General features: G+C 51.6%; 1 protein-coding gene and 1 pseudogene across 1 annotated transcript in view; one reads left to right on the top strand and one right to left on the bottom strand.

Annotated features, from left to right (window-relative positions):
- TRAPPC9 (trafficking protein particle complex subunit 9) overlaps positions 1 to 16,664 on the bottom strand; it is a 618,989-nt gene that overhangs the window by 274,310 nt on the left and 328,015 nt on the right. The gene's annotated exons all lie outside the window — the stretch shown is intronic.
- LOC111822630 (glyceraldehyde-3-phosphate dehydrogenase-like) lies at positions 646 to 3,456 on the top strand (annotated as a pseudogene).

The raw sequence follows: 16,664 nt of genomic DNA on the forward strand, positions 1-16,664 counted from the left end.
GATCCAACCACAGTGACAGCCATTTATAAAGGAAGGGTAAGCATAACGTCAACAAGACTGAACCCAAAGAAGAGCCTTCTCATCTAGCTGTTCCACGTGAGCCCGCAGCCAGCATCAGGCCAGATGGTAGGTAAGCTGGGAAAACCCCTGCAGACGGCTGGAGCCTGGTCACCACTCGGCCACTGCGCCCAAGTGTGAACTAGCGGACGTCCCTTTTCCTTTCTTTGCATCAACTTTGCCACCTGTGAAATGTGGGTTTGGCCCTTTCCACATTATTGCCCCACTAATTTAATACCTGGACGCTCCCAGCACGTGCCGAGCAGGCAGAGAGCAACCCAAAACTCACACCTTACTGAGAAGAGGCAAATAATAAACAAGCAATTAGGTGCATGTCAGACGGTGACAAGTAAGGACGGCCATAAAGTTAAGTCACAGGCAGAAAATGATGGTGCAGGGAAAGGCTCTTGGCTAAGACAGCATCTGAGCAGGAAAACTGCAAGGAAGATGAGGCACCCTCCGTTCATCCATCTGTGGGAAGTTCTAAGTGGGACCCTGTTGATGAGTTCCAGGAAAAATCTGAAGGCCGGTGTGGGGAGGGAGTGGGGAGTGGAAGGAGATAAGCTCCGAGAGGCAGCCAGCGGCTGGATGGCATTTGCGGGTAAGATGCAGTAAGGACTTTAGCCTTTGCTCCCAGTGAGATGGAAAGCTCTTGAAGGCTGTCAGCAAAGACATGATCTGAATTACTTTTTTAAAAGAACACTCTAGCTGCAATGTGAAAAACGGATGGTACAGGCTGAGGCTAGCGAGGCGGCCAGGCAGAGGAACGCAGCTGTCTAGGGAAGCAGGGTGGTGATCTGTCCAGGGGCAGCACGGGGGTGGAAACAATGGTACAGATTCTGCAGATATGCTGAAGTAAGAGCCATCAGAGTTGACCGACGGGCTGGACGCCAGGTGAGAAGGAAAAGGGGAGTGAAGGATGTTTTCAAGCGATTTGGCTGCAGAAACTAGAAAAAAGGAGCTGCTGTTCTCATGGACCACAGTGGTAGGGAAACCTAGGACTGGGTTTTGGGACATGCTAAGTGAGATTCGTCAGGACAGCCTAGTGGAGACAACTGGATACACGAGTCCTGAGTCGAGGGGAGACGTGAAGGCTGAGCAGATGGGGTTCATACAGAGATGCTATGTAGACAGCTGAGACAGGGCCTGGCATTTGGATAGAGTGCTATAAGTTCTGGCTATTATTATTATTACTAAGTCAACATTCAATAGTGAGAAAGGAAAATAAGGTGCTTGGAACAAATGAATTAACAAATAGAATTGAGAACAAGGAAACAAATTTCAAATCTGTCCCCTACTTGAAAACCATTACTGGCTCCTAAACAGGCAAATCCATACAGACAGGAAGCAGATGAGTGTGGAGGCCAGGGGCCGGGGGCAAAGGGGAGTGGGGAGGGACTGCTTCATGGGTACAGGGCTTCCTTTTGGACTGATGAAAATTTTCTAGAACTAGATCGTGGTGATGGTCGCACATTATAAATGCACTTAATGCCACTGAATTGTATACTGTGAAATAGTTAAAATGGTAAATTTTATGTGTATTTTACCAGGATTTAAAAAGTAAAAATAAGCCATCACTGGCCCCAATCACCAAGATACAGCTGACACTTTGGCACAGCTGCTCACTGGCCCTCCCAGATCAGACTCCCGCTGCCCACCGGATTCAGCGCTCACCCTGCTTCTGGAACAGCATTCCGCCCCCACCGCCCCTCCCCCGGACTGTGGGCCCACTGAGATACAGGACATAGCTGGGTAGGGTGGGAGCTCAAATCCACATCATAAAATTCCTGACTCAATGCTGAGTGATCCATAAGATCCCATCAGCTTTAAATCTGGACAGTTCTGTCTTTAATCTCATTAGCCCTGGCACCCTCCCTGATACCCGTATGCCTTCCTTTAGTCCCCAACAGCAGCCCCAGTTTCCTGGTGCGGAAGAAAGCACAGCGAGTCCACTTCCATGGGTCACCGTGCTGACAGGCACACGGCTACCGCGTCTGTTAACTCGGATTTCACTTACTTCGATGGTTGAGATCCAACTATGGCTTCACCCAAGAGATGTACAAGAATCAGAAAGGCTTAATTCACAATAAGGACACTTTCTCGTTAGTGAGGTTTGAGGGAGTACCCATTTTGGGGGGCTGTAAGTATGCCTGAGAAAGAGTGGGAGGACTTTCCAGTATCCTGAGTGCTTCCCATATTATATGACTTAAAAAATAAAAATCAAGTACATAATTATTATCCACTTTTTACAGGTAAGGAAACTTCAGCACAGAATGATTAAACTTGCCCAACAGTTAAAATGCCAGATATTTTTAAATTCAAAACGTGCGCTCTATTCATTAAACCATGGAACATGTTTGATTTCTTCTTCCCTAATTTTTGCTTCCATGTTTTGAAGCAGGACACAATGTAAGCACATACATGCCTATGGAAGGGTAAGAATGGAGATCCTCTGAACACTCTGATCGACAGATAGCTGCCCCTTTTGCTGTGGTGCCAACCACACCCCCAAGACCTGACGCTGCAGGTCACAGTAAATGAATATGGCTTTATCAGGCACCTGCTCACCAGGGCTCCCTTCAACCCTGGACAAGTGGACACTGTGGCCATCAATGACCCCTTCAATGATCTCAACTACAGGGTCTTCATGGACCAGTATGATTCTGCCCATGGCAAGTGAAAAGGGACCATCGAGGTTGCAAACAAGAAGTTTGTGATCAATGAGAAACCCATCTCCATCTTCCAGGAGCAAGGACCCACCAACTCCATCAGATGGGGCGATGCTAACACTGACTGCCTTAGAGCAGTGTGAGACTCACCTGGAGGGCAGACACACAGGGATCACCATCTCCTTCTTCTCCTTCTGCTGACATCCCCATGTATATAATGAGAATGAAGCACGAAAACTCCCTCAAGAATATTAGCAATGCCTAGTCCACCACCAACTGCTTGCCACCTGAGTCCCCCAGTCAAGATTATCCATGACAGCTATGGCCAGGTGGATGGCTCATGACCACAGTCCACACCAACGCTGCTGTCCAGAAGACTGTGGATGGCCCCTTTGACAAACTGGCCTGATGGCCTTGCTCAGAACATCATCCCGGCACCCACTGGCACTACCAACGCTGTAGGTATGGAATCCGAGTGAATGGAAGGCACACCGGTGAGGCCTTCTGTGTCCCCACCCCAACAAGCGGGCACTGAAGTCTCCTAGGAAGGCATCCTGGGCTATACGGAGGCCCACGTCTCCTGCAACATTGACAGAGGCACCCAGTCTTCTGCCTTTGATGCTGGGCTGGCATTGCCCTCAATGACTACTTTGTCAAGCTAACTTCCTGGTATGAATTTTGTTACAACTTCATGGTGGACCTCATGGTCCATATGGCTTCCAAGAGGTAGAAGCCCTGGATGCCCAGCCCCAATAACAACAGAAGAGGAAAATAAGCCCTCAGCCACTGGGATTTCAAGACCCAACTCTACCCCCAGCACACTGAGAATTTCCCATCTTCCATTTCTCCAGCTTCCATAAGCTGGCCCCTCCCCTAAAGCTCCTCCCAGGCATGGTGGGGTCTCCCTGTGTTCGGTATGGACTCAGCACTCAGCCTGGCACACTGCCGGACAGGGAAGACACTTGACAAATGCTTACTGAATAAATAAACAAATGAAAGAAACCCCTCTGGCACGATACTAAGGGCTTTCAGAGGATTCCAGCTTCCTCACCTCAGGGAGAACAAATCCCTATTATAAATGGAAATCTAGTCCTACAGATGCAATTTATTTTTTTAATGCACAGCTAAAAAAGAGAAAATTATCCGTAGTGTGCTAAATAATGCATTTCTAATTATACGCACCTAAGACGTATTTACTCTAAAGACTAAGAATAACTAAATAATATAATTTACAAATACGCAACATTCTATGTCAGCTGAAAAAGTAAGCCAGAGGTAAGCTGGGATTAGTGAACAGTCAGTGAGCCGTCACAGGGGATCGTTAGTATTAAAAAACGGAGAAAAATGGAGGACGAGGGTATAGAACTTCACACCCAAACAAGATCCACAGCGCCACCACGGCATGTGGCTTCACGTTTAAGCCAAGCCCTCACCTGCGGGCATCCACCACCCTCTAAAGGGAGAGGAAAGGACAGAGACTAGGAGTCCAAGACCCGAGTTCAAACTTAGCCCACCATCCACTTGCTTCACGACCTGGGCGAACGACTCACTCCTCCGAGCTTCAGTCTTGTCACGTGTGAAACGAGATGACGAAGGTGTGCCCACCTGCAGAGGGGATGCACGGGTTAAAGGGGGTGACGAGGGCCTGGGGTTTAACACTCCACTCAGCAGGAGTCCTGCTTCCTAACAGGGATGCCGGAGCGCCTTCCGGGAACTGTCCGAGACTGCCCAGCGCAAACACAGGCAGCAAAGGGCCGGGATCAGTTCTGTGCCTAACCTGTTCCTTTTACCGCAGTTGTTCGGAGTCAGTATTACTCCATTTAACCGAGAAAAACGAAAAGCAGCTTCACCAAGACTACAATTTGAAGTTAGTTAAAAGGAGCCCCCATGATGCAACAGCTGAGTGCTCAGCTGCTAACCAAACGGTTGGTGGTTTGAACCCACCCAGCAGCTCTGCTGGAGAAAGACCTGGCGATCTGTTCCTGTCAAGACTGTTGTTGTTGTTGTATGTTAGGTGCCATTGAGGAAGAACGGAACTCTGCCCGGTCCTGCCCCATCCTCACAATTGTTGCTGTCTGAGCCCATTGTTGCAGCCACTGTATTAACCCATGTCATTGAGGGTCTTCCTCTTTTTTCATAAAGATTACAGCCTAGGAAGCCTTATGGGGCAGCTCTGCTCTGTTACATGGGGTCACTGTGAGTTGAAATCGACTCGATGGCACACACCAACAGCAATAACAACATCCTAATAGGACTGGCCTTCCACAGATAGGCTTGGCTTCTCAAAAGTGCTGGAATCTTCACCAGAAGGAAAAGGAATTGTGAGATTCTTTTTAAATAAATCGGGGGCTGTGGTAATGTGGGTAACAGGGCTCACCACGGCATGGCAAGCCCAGCCTCCCCATTAAGGAGCCCCTAGGTGAGAACCTATGCTCTCGGGGGGTGGGGGGGCACAGAACAGAGCTGTCCTGCCCCTGGCGGAAATGCTCAGCTCTCCTCCTCACCCTGGATGAGAACTGTTCCTTTGAAGTAGGAAGAGCTGAACCCCAGGACACAGGCTCTGGTCTAGAGACTTGGCTTGTGTAAACCCAAGGAAGTTGTTGAATCTTCTGGGACTCAGTTTCCTCATCTGCAGGATGGGACGGCAGTGCCTCGTTGGCAGGAAAAGGCAGGGGATCCTGTGTGGCTGCAGCTCAGGAGACACACTAGAAGGGCAGGCTTGGGGCAGGCTGAGGATTTCTCCTGGACTCTTCATGGCACGGTACCCCGTCCCTCCTGTTCCCTTGCTGGCTGGGCCAGAAACCATGGCCAGGCTCCCTGCCTCCAGCCTTCCTTCCAACTCTGCAGGGGGCACGTCAAACCGGCTGGAGGCCTGGCGGTCCCAGCAGGAGCCGGCGCTGTCCGCGGCCTTTGAAGACCTTTCCGATGCTTCTCTTCTAGCAAACAACTCCCAGGGCGCGGTCCGACAGCAGGGCCACATCGGGCAGCGTAAAGCCTGTGAGGCGGCGGCGACAACATTCCACCTTTTACACATCCTAAACAATCCAGGCAGGAAGAAAGGACACAGGGTCTTTCTTCAAGGCCCCTGGCCCCTTTCTAGACTGCAGATGCTTTTATCTGAACCTTCAGACTACGGAAGTAAACTAGGACCTGGGTTCCAATCTTGACTCCATGAGCAACAAGCCTGAGAACATTCTTTTTTTCCCAAAAACCAGAAACGCGTGTAGAAGAGCCACACTGCTGTAAACCACTGCTGCTCCGACAAGCAGAAACGGCTGCCAAGACGGGCTAAGCCCTTCCGTGGCCGAGTCTGTGTGGCGTCCTGAGGGAAAGCCCACAGGCCCCCACGAGCGGCCAGCCCTCCCCTCTGCGGGTCTGCCCCGCCCACCAGGCCACGAGGCCCCGGCCTGTCCCCGCACGGCCCAGCGGGCAGACGCATGGCGAAGGCGCTGCATACAGCTCCCCAGACCCCCGGGCGGGGAGCCTGCAGCCCGTGCTGGTTCCTTCCCAGCTTCTGCCCTGCAGGCTCCCCACACTGTACACACATGTACACGCACAGACACACACACACGAGCACACACACATGCACAGGTGTGCACAAACACAGTGCACACACAAACACAGGCTCACACGCACACACGTGTGGGTGCACACACACACAACACATACACACACAGAGGCACACAGACACACACATGCACACAAGAGCACGCACACATGCACCGGTATGCACATATGCAGCGCACACACACAGGCGCCCAGGCACACATGCGCATGAGTGCACACACACACAGGCGCACACATACATGCACAAGAGCAGACATACACACAGGCACACAGACACGCACACACGTGTAGGTGCACACACACACAACACATACACACACAGAGGCACACAGACACACACATGCACACAAGAGCGCGCACACATGCACCGGTATGCACATATGCAGCGCACACACACAGGTGCCCAGGCACACATGCGCATGAGTGCACACACACACAGGCGCACACATACATGCACAAGGCCACAGACATACACACAGGCACACAGACACGCACACACGTGTAGGTGCGCACACATGCAGCACACACACACACACACACACACACACACACACGGATGCTCCTTTACTGGAGACCGGCTTTCAGAAACACACACAGCACCTCAGTAAATTCACCTCCAGTGCCCAGGACAGATCTTAAACTTCAGTGTGCTAAAAATAGCCTTGGTTAGAATAAACTGATGTGACGGGGTCGCAAGTCGCTCTCAAGGCTCGACTGGCATCTGGGGAGCTGTGGGCATGGCTGCCATGGGGCAAAGGTGGGTCACTGGTGCCCAGACATGAACCCAGAGGAGGAAGAAGAAAACATGCAGTTGCCCTGGGGGAAAGGAAAGAGATGAGAAGACTCAGCCACGTGAGGAAATGAGGAAAGACCAATGGGCTGCACCCCGCTGAGAGCAGACAGACCCCCGTCTGGGAGAGAAGCCACAGAGAGCAAGAGCCGCGGTCACAGCGGGCTCGGCGTGCTCACGGGGAGCAGCACCAGTGGGGACCTGAGATGTCAGGGTGCTCTAGGGCAGGACTGTTTCTCTCACTGCACGTGAAGACGTTCACTCTCTGGGAAATGAAGGAACTTCCTCAGGGTCACAGAGCTGTGAGGTACAGGCTTGAGATCTGGGGTCTGCGGGGCAGCCCAATCTGGGCCCCACCACCGCCAGCGTGCCTTTAGCAGAAAGCTGAGTCAGACCCCAACTGGGCTCCAACAGCAGTGGGGGCACACACCACTGTTCATATCCCAGCTTAAGGTGCAGGCGGAATGGGGGTGGAACCCAGCTCCCTGGGGAGGTCATGACCCAGATGTCCAGGGGAGGAAGAGACAGGGGATGTCCCTGCTGAACCCCTGGGGAGGGCAGAGGTCAAGCAGGATGCAAAGGATGCTGTCAAGGGTCAGGGCACATGTTGACCAGCAAGGGAACACCCGCCAATGCTGGAGGCCCTGACAGAGCCCCAGACCATGCCACCACAGCAGCTGTGAGAGCAGACGGCACCTTCATGGGGACCCGGGCAAGCTGGGTGGGAAGCCACCAAAGGGGAGCCCCTGGAGATGGCTCTCCTGAAGCATCACCTGGCTCGCGACCCCACCTCTGTGTCGAGAAGATGAGGCCCACCTTCCCGACTGTACGGGTTGCTGTGAGGGCAGAAGCTGGCACACAGACTGTCCAGTGGTTTGTCACAGTGACAAAGTGGCGGCACCTTCCCCATGCATCACTCGCTCTGGAGGACACACCTCACTGGAAGCTCTGGAAAAATGGGCTTGGAGTCTCCGAGAGCCCCATCCATCTCTGGGCAGCTCCCGATAGGAAGGGTTGGAAGGGAGACAGCCAACACTGCCAGGTGCGTTATATGACAACCATCGTTCATCTCAGCCCCACAGCTGCCCATGATGTGATGCTAGGAGCTCCACTGGACAGAAGAGCAGACCTTGGCTCAGAAAGGTGGCATCTACAGCTCGGGAGAGGCGGGACAGGGTTTTCCTACGTGAAGCCCAGGATTCACGTGCTGACCGTCTCACCCCAGCTTTAGGCTCTTTCCACTAAGCCACATAGCCCTAGCGCCTAGCATGGTGACCCCGTACCCCTCACCCCACCTGCAAAACACTTCCTGTGTGAGAGGCAGAAGGCAGGCAGACCTATAGATCTGGTGACAAACCAAACCCAGGATACAGAGCACGTCTGTATTTCTCTTGATTATTTAATAGCTAGAAAGACTTACAGAGCATCCAGCCCAACTTTCTGATTTTACAGATACAGAAACCGAGGCCCAGGGTGTTGTTGTTGGTTGCCATGGAGTTGGCTCCAACCATGGCAACTTCGCGTACAACAGAACAAAATGTTGCCCAGTCCCACGCCGTCTTCATGATCGTTGGTTTCAGTCCATTGCTGTGCCTGTTGTGTCAGTCCATCTCATTGAGAGTTTCCCTCATTTTTGCCGACCCTCTGTTTTACCAAAACATGACGTCCTTTGCTAGTGATTGTCCAAAGCAGTCAAAGTCTCGCCATCCTCACTTCTAAGAAGCTTTCTGGTTGTATTTCTGCTAAGCATGATTTCTTCGTTCTTCTGGCAGGCCGCAGTATATTCAATATTCTTCGCCAGCACCACACTTCAGATGCATCAGTTTGTCTTCTGTCTTCCTTTTTCACTGTCCAGCTTTCACACGAATATGAGGTGACTGAAAAGACCATGGATTGGGTCAGGTGCACCTTAGTCACCAAAGTGACATCTTTGTTTTATAACACTTTGAAAAGTTCTTTTGCAGCAGATTTGCCCAATGTGACATGTCATTTGATTTCTTGACTGCTGCTTCCATGGACAAGGACCAGACAGGCAAACCAAATTGCTCAAGGTCACACAACCAGCTAAAGACAAGACCAGAACTAAAACCCACAGTCCAGATTGCTGGCCAAGTGTGTCCTACTGCACAAGGCTCCTAGGACTTCTGGTAAGGAGGGTCATCTCATTTGACTTAAAAAAACAAATGCTCCCCATTATGGATGGAATTGTATCCCCAAAAAATATGTGTTGTAAATCCCCTAGCTCTGTTGCCAGTGGTTATACCATTTAGGAATGGGTTATCTTTGTTAGGTTAATAAGACAGGATTAGTGTGGGGTGTATCTTGAGTCAATCTCTTCTGAGATACAAAAGAGATTAAACAAGCAAGCTAGCAAGCAGAGATGGGGGAAGATGGATGCCAAGCCATGTGGAGGCTCCAAGGAACCAGGAAACAAGCTGAAGAGACAAGGACTTTCCCTCAGAGCTGACAGAGACAGAAAGCTTTCCCCTACAGCTAGTACCCTGAATTCGGACATTTAGCCTCCTAAACTGTGAGAAAATAAGTTTCTGTTTGTTATACCCACTTGTGGTATTTCTGTTACAGCAGCAACAGATAACTAAGACACTCCCTTTCTGGCCTAAATGGAAAATCAATGAGCTCCAAATCAGCCCTGTATTTGCCTGAGGGAGCGGAACTTTCAAAGGTTACTGGTGTTGTGACTGGGCTCCTATTCTTCTAATAGGGGCCTCTGGGAGGCACAGGAAACTGCTTGTCTACTCATGGGAGAAGACAGCCTGCAACAGAACCTGACGTTTTCAGTTAAGCCTCTCATTAAGTATGAAAATAAATGCTACAGTGCCTCCTTCAGAGATCACAAAATTACTGCTCGGACAACGAACAATGTGGCTGTTGGGCAGACGGTTTCCTAATTACGCGTTCTTCCCATTTGCTCCTAAGTCTGTGAAAACTAACTCAGGGCCAGCCTGGCATCCTGGTGTCCTGACTGCCTCTCCAACTCCAGACTCGGGTTTACTTGAGGCTGGAGATGAGGAGGGAAAGCTAGCACTGAGCTCCTGAGCATTTGTGTCTACACAGTGCCAGTACTGTTCTGGGCATTTCTGAGGGTTTCCCATTCAACCCTCAAAATCATTTTATCCCCATTGCACAGATTGGAAAACTTGCCCAATGTCAAGCAGGAGTACCTCCTGCTGAGTCCACTGCCAATCAGTCCCCAACATCGTGGAGCAAACAGTGGAAGTCATGTGGTAAAGCTGCCTGTTACATTGGCAAATGAAACGTGTGGAGATTTGCAGAGTGAAAGGTTGGTGGTTCAAATCCATCCAGAGGTGCCTCAGAAGACACGCCTGGTCTGTCTGCTTCTGAAAGGTCCCCGCCTTGAACACCCTAGGGAGCAGTTCTACTCTGCACACAAGGGGTCACCATGAGTCGAAATCAACTCGATAGCAACTCATTGGACAGTGTACTCAGGTGTAAAAAGCCAAGGGCATAAGCACAGAGCAGGGTCAACAGGGCCTAGCAGCCGAGTGCAGAGGGACCCGGGGGTTGGAGTCGGCAGCTGGGCCGTCAGATCTAAGGCCGCACCAAGCCAGCGGCCGTCAGATCTGAGGCCGCACCAGGCCAGCGGCCGTCAGATCTGAGGCTGCACCAGGCCAGCGGGGGCCTGGGCGGCAGCAAGTTTGGTTTCCACACAGGCAGTCACACCCCTGTCAACTCGGGAGTGACTCCCTCCAGAGTTTTTGAGTCATAAAAATCAATAGAGAACTCCTCTTCAGAGTATTAATTGGAAGCTCCCTGTCATACTTCCACTGTGGCGAGTCTGACGCAAAACTCTGCGTCGAGGAACCTGACTGGAGCGTGATGGAGCACAGGCTCTTCTGTCGGGGAATGAAGGTGGAAGGGCACTAACTTCTGAGGAGAGCCCACCTTGCACCGAGCAACACACTCGTGTCTTCTCATGTAATTCTCACGACACATGCCTATTCCACAAAGGAGGACATCGAATGCCCAAGGTCCCACACCTGTGAAAGGCACAGCCCTACAGGGCTCAGGTGGGTCTGAGCACAGGGCCCACGTTTTTCCCACTCTGTCCTGGAGAGGCCTGCCCCGCTCCCATTCCAGGCCCAGCCTCCACTCTGGGCAGTCCTCTGTCTCTCTGCCCACCAAGGTGGTCAACTGGCCTGCCGTCCTCTGCACTCCAGGCAAGTGGAACTGGCCAACTACCACGCCCTCCTGTAACCATCTGGGCTCTTGGCCCCTCACTGTCTGCTCAGGGACTATTCCCGCGCATTCCACCCAGTGCATAATCAGGGCTCCACAAGGCCTGTGTGCGGCAGGGAGAGAGGGAGAGCGAGAAGGGGAAGCTGGGATCTGTCCAGGAGACCCTGAACTGGAGGAGACCGCCATGACCACAGTAGGGAAGAAGCACACCCCCTGGGGGACACAGACACCAGGTGGCCGCACAGCCCCATGCACGCTGGGAGAAGGCACCTGTGCGCCCCCTCTTTCTCAGCACGGCACCTCAGTGCTCCCATGTTCTGGAGCACGTCTCCACACTGGCTGATTGGAAGTCATTAAAGCCATCTGTGATGGCTATTTTTAGATCTTCAACTCTTGTTAAAACACAACTTCATACACCAAGACTTGGGGCCACTGTACGCAAGGTGATACCAAGGAAGCTGGGCTCATGGTGCAGCTTCCCTGACGGGACGGGTCGGCAGGGACCACTGGATGTCAGCACGGGAGACAAGCACTAATGGGTGCCCAGCCCCCCCTTATGTTAATCAGAAGTGATGACGGGGCAGTGAAGGGCCTTTAAAAGGTTGAATTGCAGAGCAAATCGAGAGTTATGTGATCACGTGGGGCCTGCCATGATGGACGGAACAGCCTGTTCAAGGACGAGTCCAAAACCTCAAGGTGTTTCCGAAGCCCTGCCCTGTCAGTCCGCCATTTTTCAAAAGGGTTATTTCTGAAACCCCCACACCCTCCCCCAAATTCAGAGGTCATTAAAGGCTCTTGTTAGCTGCTGTGGGGTAAGCCCCTGACTCATGGTGACCCCAATGCACAACAGGATCAGACTGCTGTGATCCATAGGGTTTTCACTGGCTGATTTTCAGAAGTAGATGGCCAGGCCTTTCTTCCTAGTCTGTCTTAGTCTGGAAGCTCTGCTGAAACCTGTCCAGCATCACAGCCACACCCAGGCATCTACTGACAGACAGGTGGCAGCTGCACATGAGGAGCACTGGCTCGGAATCTAACGTGGGTCTCGAACACGGAAGACAAAATCCTACCACTGAGCCACCACTGCCTTCCCTTAAAGGCTAGAAATGTGTACTTCTTCTTCCAGCAAGCGTCTCCTCGGTCCCTCTCCCGTTCCAGACCAGTGTGAAGTTCTCTGACGCAGAAGAGTAGTCGGTGCAAGGGTGTGCACACACGGGCACCCGCCACACACGCTCAGCTTCAGCTGTGAGTGAGGGGCCTGCTGCCTCCCAGCCCGTTACACCACACCGTACAATGGGTCACGTTTTCTTGCCTTTAAAAACATAAAATAGCAAATCCTCAGGAAAGGGGAAGATCAGTTCTGCAGAGGTTTATGTTCAATGGCCTACGAAGGACACTTGTAATTATTTAGATGCTTAATTAGGACGGCTGCTTCCCGCATGAGATGGAGCTTTTCGCCGTGGTGCCAAGGTGGTTTTGGATAAGTGCACACAGAGAAGAACTAACGAGAGGCGCGCACGTTGAAACTCATCGTTAGTGACTAAATACGCTTAATTCTCACACAAGATCGCAGCATGAGAGTAATGGGCTGCCAACCCAAATGCACCGGCCATATTTCTTTTCACAGAACCAGAAAGGGAGGAGGAGGGAGAAGAAGGAGCAGTGCTCCCACAGACACTTTCCTCCAGCACCTCAAGTTACAGCCCAGACACTCACCCACCCCAGCTGCTGGGGAGTCGCCTCCCACTCAGGCGTCAGAGAAGAACTGTGCTCCACAGGCTTGTCAATGGCTGACTTATCTGAAGCAGATCACCAGACCTTTCTTCCAAGGTGCCTCCGGGTGGATTCGAACCTCCAATCTTTCACGTAGCAGCCGAGCAGATCAACCATTTGCATCACCCAGGAACTCCACAAATCCAAAAGAAGGCTGAAAGCAGCAAGGGCCAGCGAGGTGCTCAGCAGGGTTCAGGGTTAGGGCAGGGTGGTGCAGGGCAACCAGGGTTTGGCAAAGAAGGGTGAAAACTTTTGTCTTCTAGCTCAAAGGTTTGAAAATGCTAATTCAAAGTCACCAAGACAAATAAAGAATATGCAAAATTATCCTGCACACAGTATTTCACCAGGAAAAGAGAGTCCTCTCTCTTAGCGGGAAGGAGGCAGAGGAAAGTCTTCTCTTGAAAAGTGAAGCAGGTCCAGGGGTGAAGTCTGGGATAATCTGAGCAACAAAATAAATGATGCTACTGAAGGACTGTAGCCCTTGGAATAAAACGAATATCCAGGGCTCCCTAGAGACAGAAATAAGTAAATGAGGGACAGGAACCGCTCTGTCCTCCGGTGGGAGTCCCATCAGTGAATGATGGGAAGAGAGAACTCACCATGTGATAAACGCAACTGTAATAACTGCTAGAGGTAAGACTCACCACTGCTGCTACAAGAGTGAGTGACAGTATGAAGAGAAACGGGATTCACAAAGTCTCCAAATACCTCCCCACAAGATACCTGCTAATTACAAAACGGAAAACAGTAACTTTACAGGGAGCGACCTGACCACCTTAACCAGGTGATCCAGGTCAGCGTCCCCAGGAATGGAACACAGTAGCGTCATGGGCCTCCAATGCACGCAGTGAGAAGGGTAACGCGTGCTGCCGAGCACCTCCTGCCCAAAATGCACAACCTGCGCTTCCTGTGCTGTTCCTAAAAACAGCGGCCGGTAATCTTCAAAGGTGTCAAGAACACGAAAGACAAAGAAAGATCGAGGGACTGTCCTAGATTAAAGGAGACTGGAGAGATGACAACTAAATGCAGCAGGTAATCCTCGACTGGATACTGACCCACAGAACACTCACGAGTAAAACCACGGCAAAACTGGAATAGGGTCTACAGATTAGCCAACAGTACCACACGATGTGGATTTCCTGATTTTAGTAATTTCACTGCGGTTATGTAAGATGTTAACATTTGGAGAAGCTGGGTGAAGGGAATACAAAAAATTCTTTGAACTAATTTTGCAACTTTTTTGTAAATCTGAAATTATCTCAAAATACAAAGTTAAAAATCAAAAAAAAAATTATTGGTGAGCACGTAACAGCTGCCACAGCTGCTAACATTTACTGGCCACTTACTAACTGCCAGTGTACTGAGTAGGCTTCCAGCGCTAGCTCATTTAATCCTACCCACAGTCATGTGAGATAGCTGTGTTCATTATTCCCATTTTACAGATGAGGAAACTGAGGCATAGGGAGGTTATGATCACACAGCTAACAAGTGATGGATCAAGGTTAGGAGGACAGGTAGATGAGAGGGTACCTGTCCTTATAGCTGCCTTATCTAGAGTACCTACCACGTGCCCACATTATCTCTAACTATGGAGCTCTGAAGGCTGGCTTTGTCATCACAGTTAAACTCATCGCTGTCAAGTTGATTCTGACATATAGCGACCCTATAGGACAGAGTAGAACTGCCACCCCACAGAGTTTCCAAGGAGTGGCTGGTGGATTCGAACGGCCAACCTTTTGGTTAGCAGCCATAGCTCACTGTAGCTCTAAACCACTGCACCACCAGGGCTCTGTCATCAGTTAGCCCTGCTAAGTACTCTTCCTGAGGCCACACATCCGTCATCAGTGAAGCCTGGATTTCAACTCTGGGCCTCTGCCTGCATAGCCCTTAGAAAGAAGCTCTTCCAGCACCTTCTAAGGCTACGTCAGGCCCCTAAGGGAGGCAAGGAGAGAACTGGGAAGCAGATGGAATGTGTGCACAGGTCTCAGGGCAGTGGGAGGACCAGGACGTGGGGACAGAGGCCTGAATACCTGACTGTCCCGCCTGTGCTTGGGTGTGCCACCTGGGCCTTTGCGTTGACCCCCCTCCCCCGGGTTCTCACCTTAAAAGGGCAGCGGGCAGGTGTCCTTCTCCCCACTGAAAGCACTGGCTCCAAGCTCACGTGGGATACGGGTACAGAGGATGACAGAAGAGGGGTTGCTCATCCCGTAATGACACGGGATCCCCTGTGCCCCAGCCTGCATGCCCAGGCCTGGAGTAACACGAAAACGGTGCCTGGGTGAATGAGAGCTGCAGAGGAGACTGCTGAGCGTCTGTGTGATGTCCTGCACTCTGCTGGAATGTTACACACATGTTGCCATGCGCTGAGCACCAGGCTTGCATGTGTTATGTGTGCATTTTACAGACGAGAAAGGAGACTTGAAAAGGCCAAGGCGCCAAAGTCTTACAGCTGGGATCGGAAAACACCTCCAGCCAACTCCTAAGCCCATTCTGTCTCCATTTACCACACTGCTTCTTCGGCAGACATACATGACCGAACTGTGCTGAGGGCTCACCTCTGGGCCCCTCTCCCTCACTAAGACCGAGAGAAGTCTCCCACCAAAAGAAAAAAAGAACTGCTTTCCACACAGCGCCCTGAATGCTGTTGGTAACAACGTTGTCATGTCCAGCTGGAAGTTAGGGAGAGGAAGTGGCACAAGAGCTGGACTCGGCTGAGACACCGCTCGCAGGAGGCAGCGGCCGGGGCCCTGCACTGCCCCGTGCGCCCGACCAGCTGCTCGCTCTGGGAATGTGGTGCTGGGGCAGCTGGCCTCAGTTTCCCCCTCTGGAAGAGGGGGCTGACACACCAGCCTGAGAGTGCATGCAAAGACTGAGCAGATGCGTGCATGGAGCAGTCCTGGACGGGCACCTGGCACCAGGAGAAGCCCACAGGCCACAGCTGTGATGGGTGGGGCCAGCAGGCGGTGTTTCCCCCACCCCCAACCTCACACTCTCAGAGGGGACACATCCACCTGAGGGGCAGGCACCGCTTCTAAGCTTTTACTTTTCTAAACACGTTGCATACAGGAAACTCCCAGCAAACCCAGTGGCTCACAGGGCGTCCGCTCCCCGTTTCTGGGATACTGCTCCATTTGGTTTTGGAAGACTCTTGGGTCAGTGCCTTAGATGAGTTGAGATTGAAATCAGTCAGTGACGATGGAAAATTAATTTCCTTTCCCCAAGTCACTTCTCAGAATCTTTAATATGTAAAGGTGGGGGTGGGCAGGGAGGCGCTGTGGTATCACTTTGAAGGCTAGTTCCAGAATGCCCTCCCTGTGAACATCCCAGGGCTTGGTGCCACCTTAACAGCCTATCGATGAGAATAAACCCACAGACGAACTTCCTGATGTCCTCTTCACTGTCTTTCCTCATTCTCTGGGAGAACACGGCCCTCATCTCTTCAAGTCCCATTCATCCGGCTTCCTCTACGGAACCTTTCTCAATCATTCATTCATCCATCCATCCATCCATCCTATCCTGCTCGCCAGCACCTCAGGACCTGGGCCAGCTGGGTACTGGGAACACGGAGACAAAAAAACCTGTGCCCCCAA

This window comes from Trichechus manatus, unplaced genomic scaffold, assembly GCF_000243295.1.
Source record: "Trichechus manatus latirostris isolate Lorelei unplaced genomic scaffold, TriManLat1.0 scaffold00185, whole genome shotgun sequence".
Taxonomy (NCBI): Eukaryota; Metazoa; Chordata; class Mammalia; order Sirenia; family Trichechidae; genus Trichechus; species Trichechus manatus.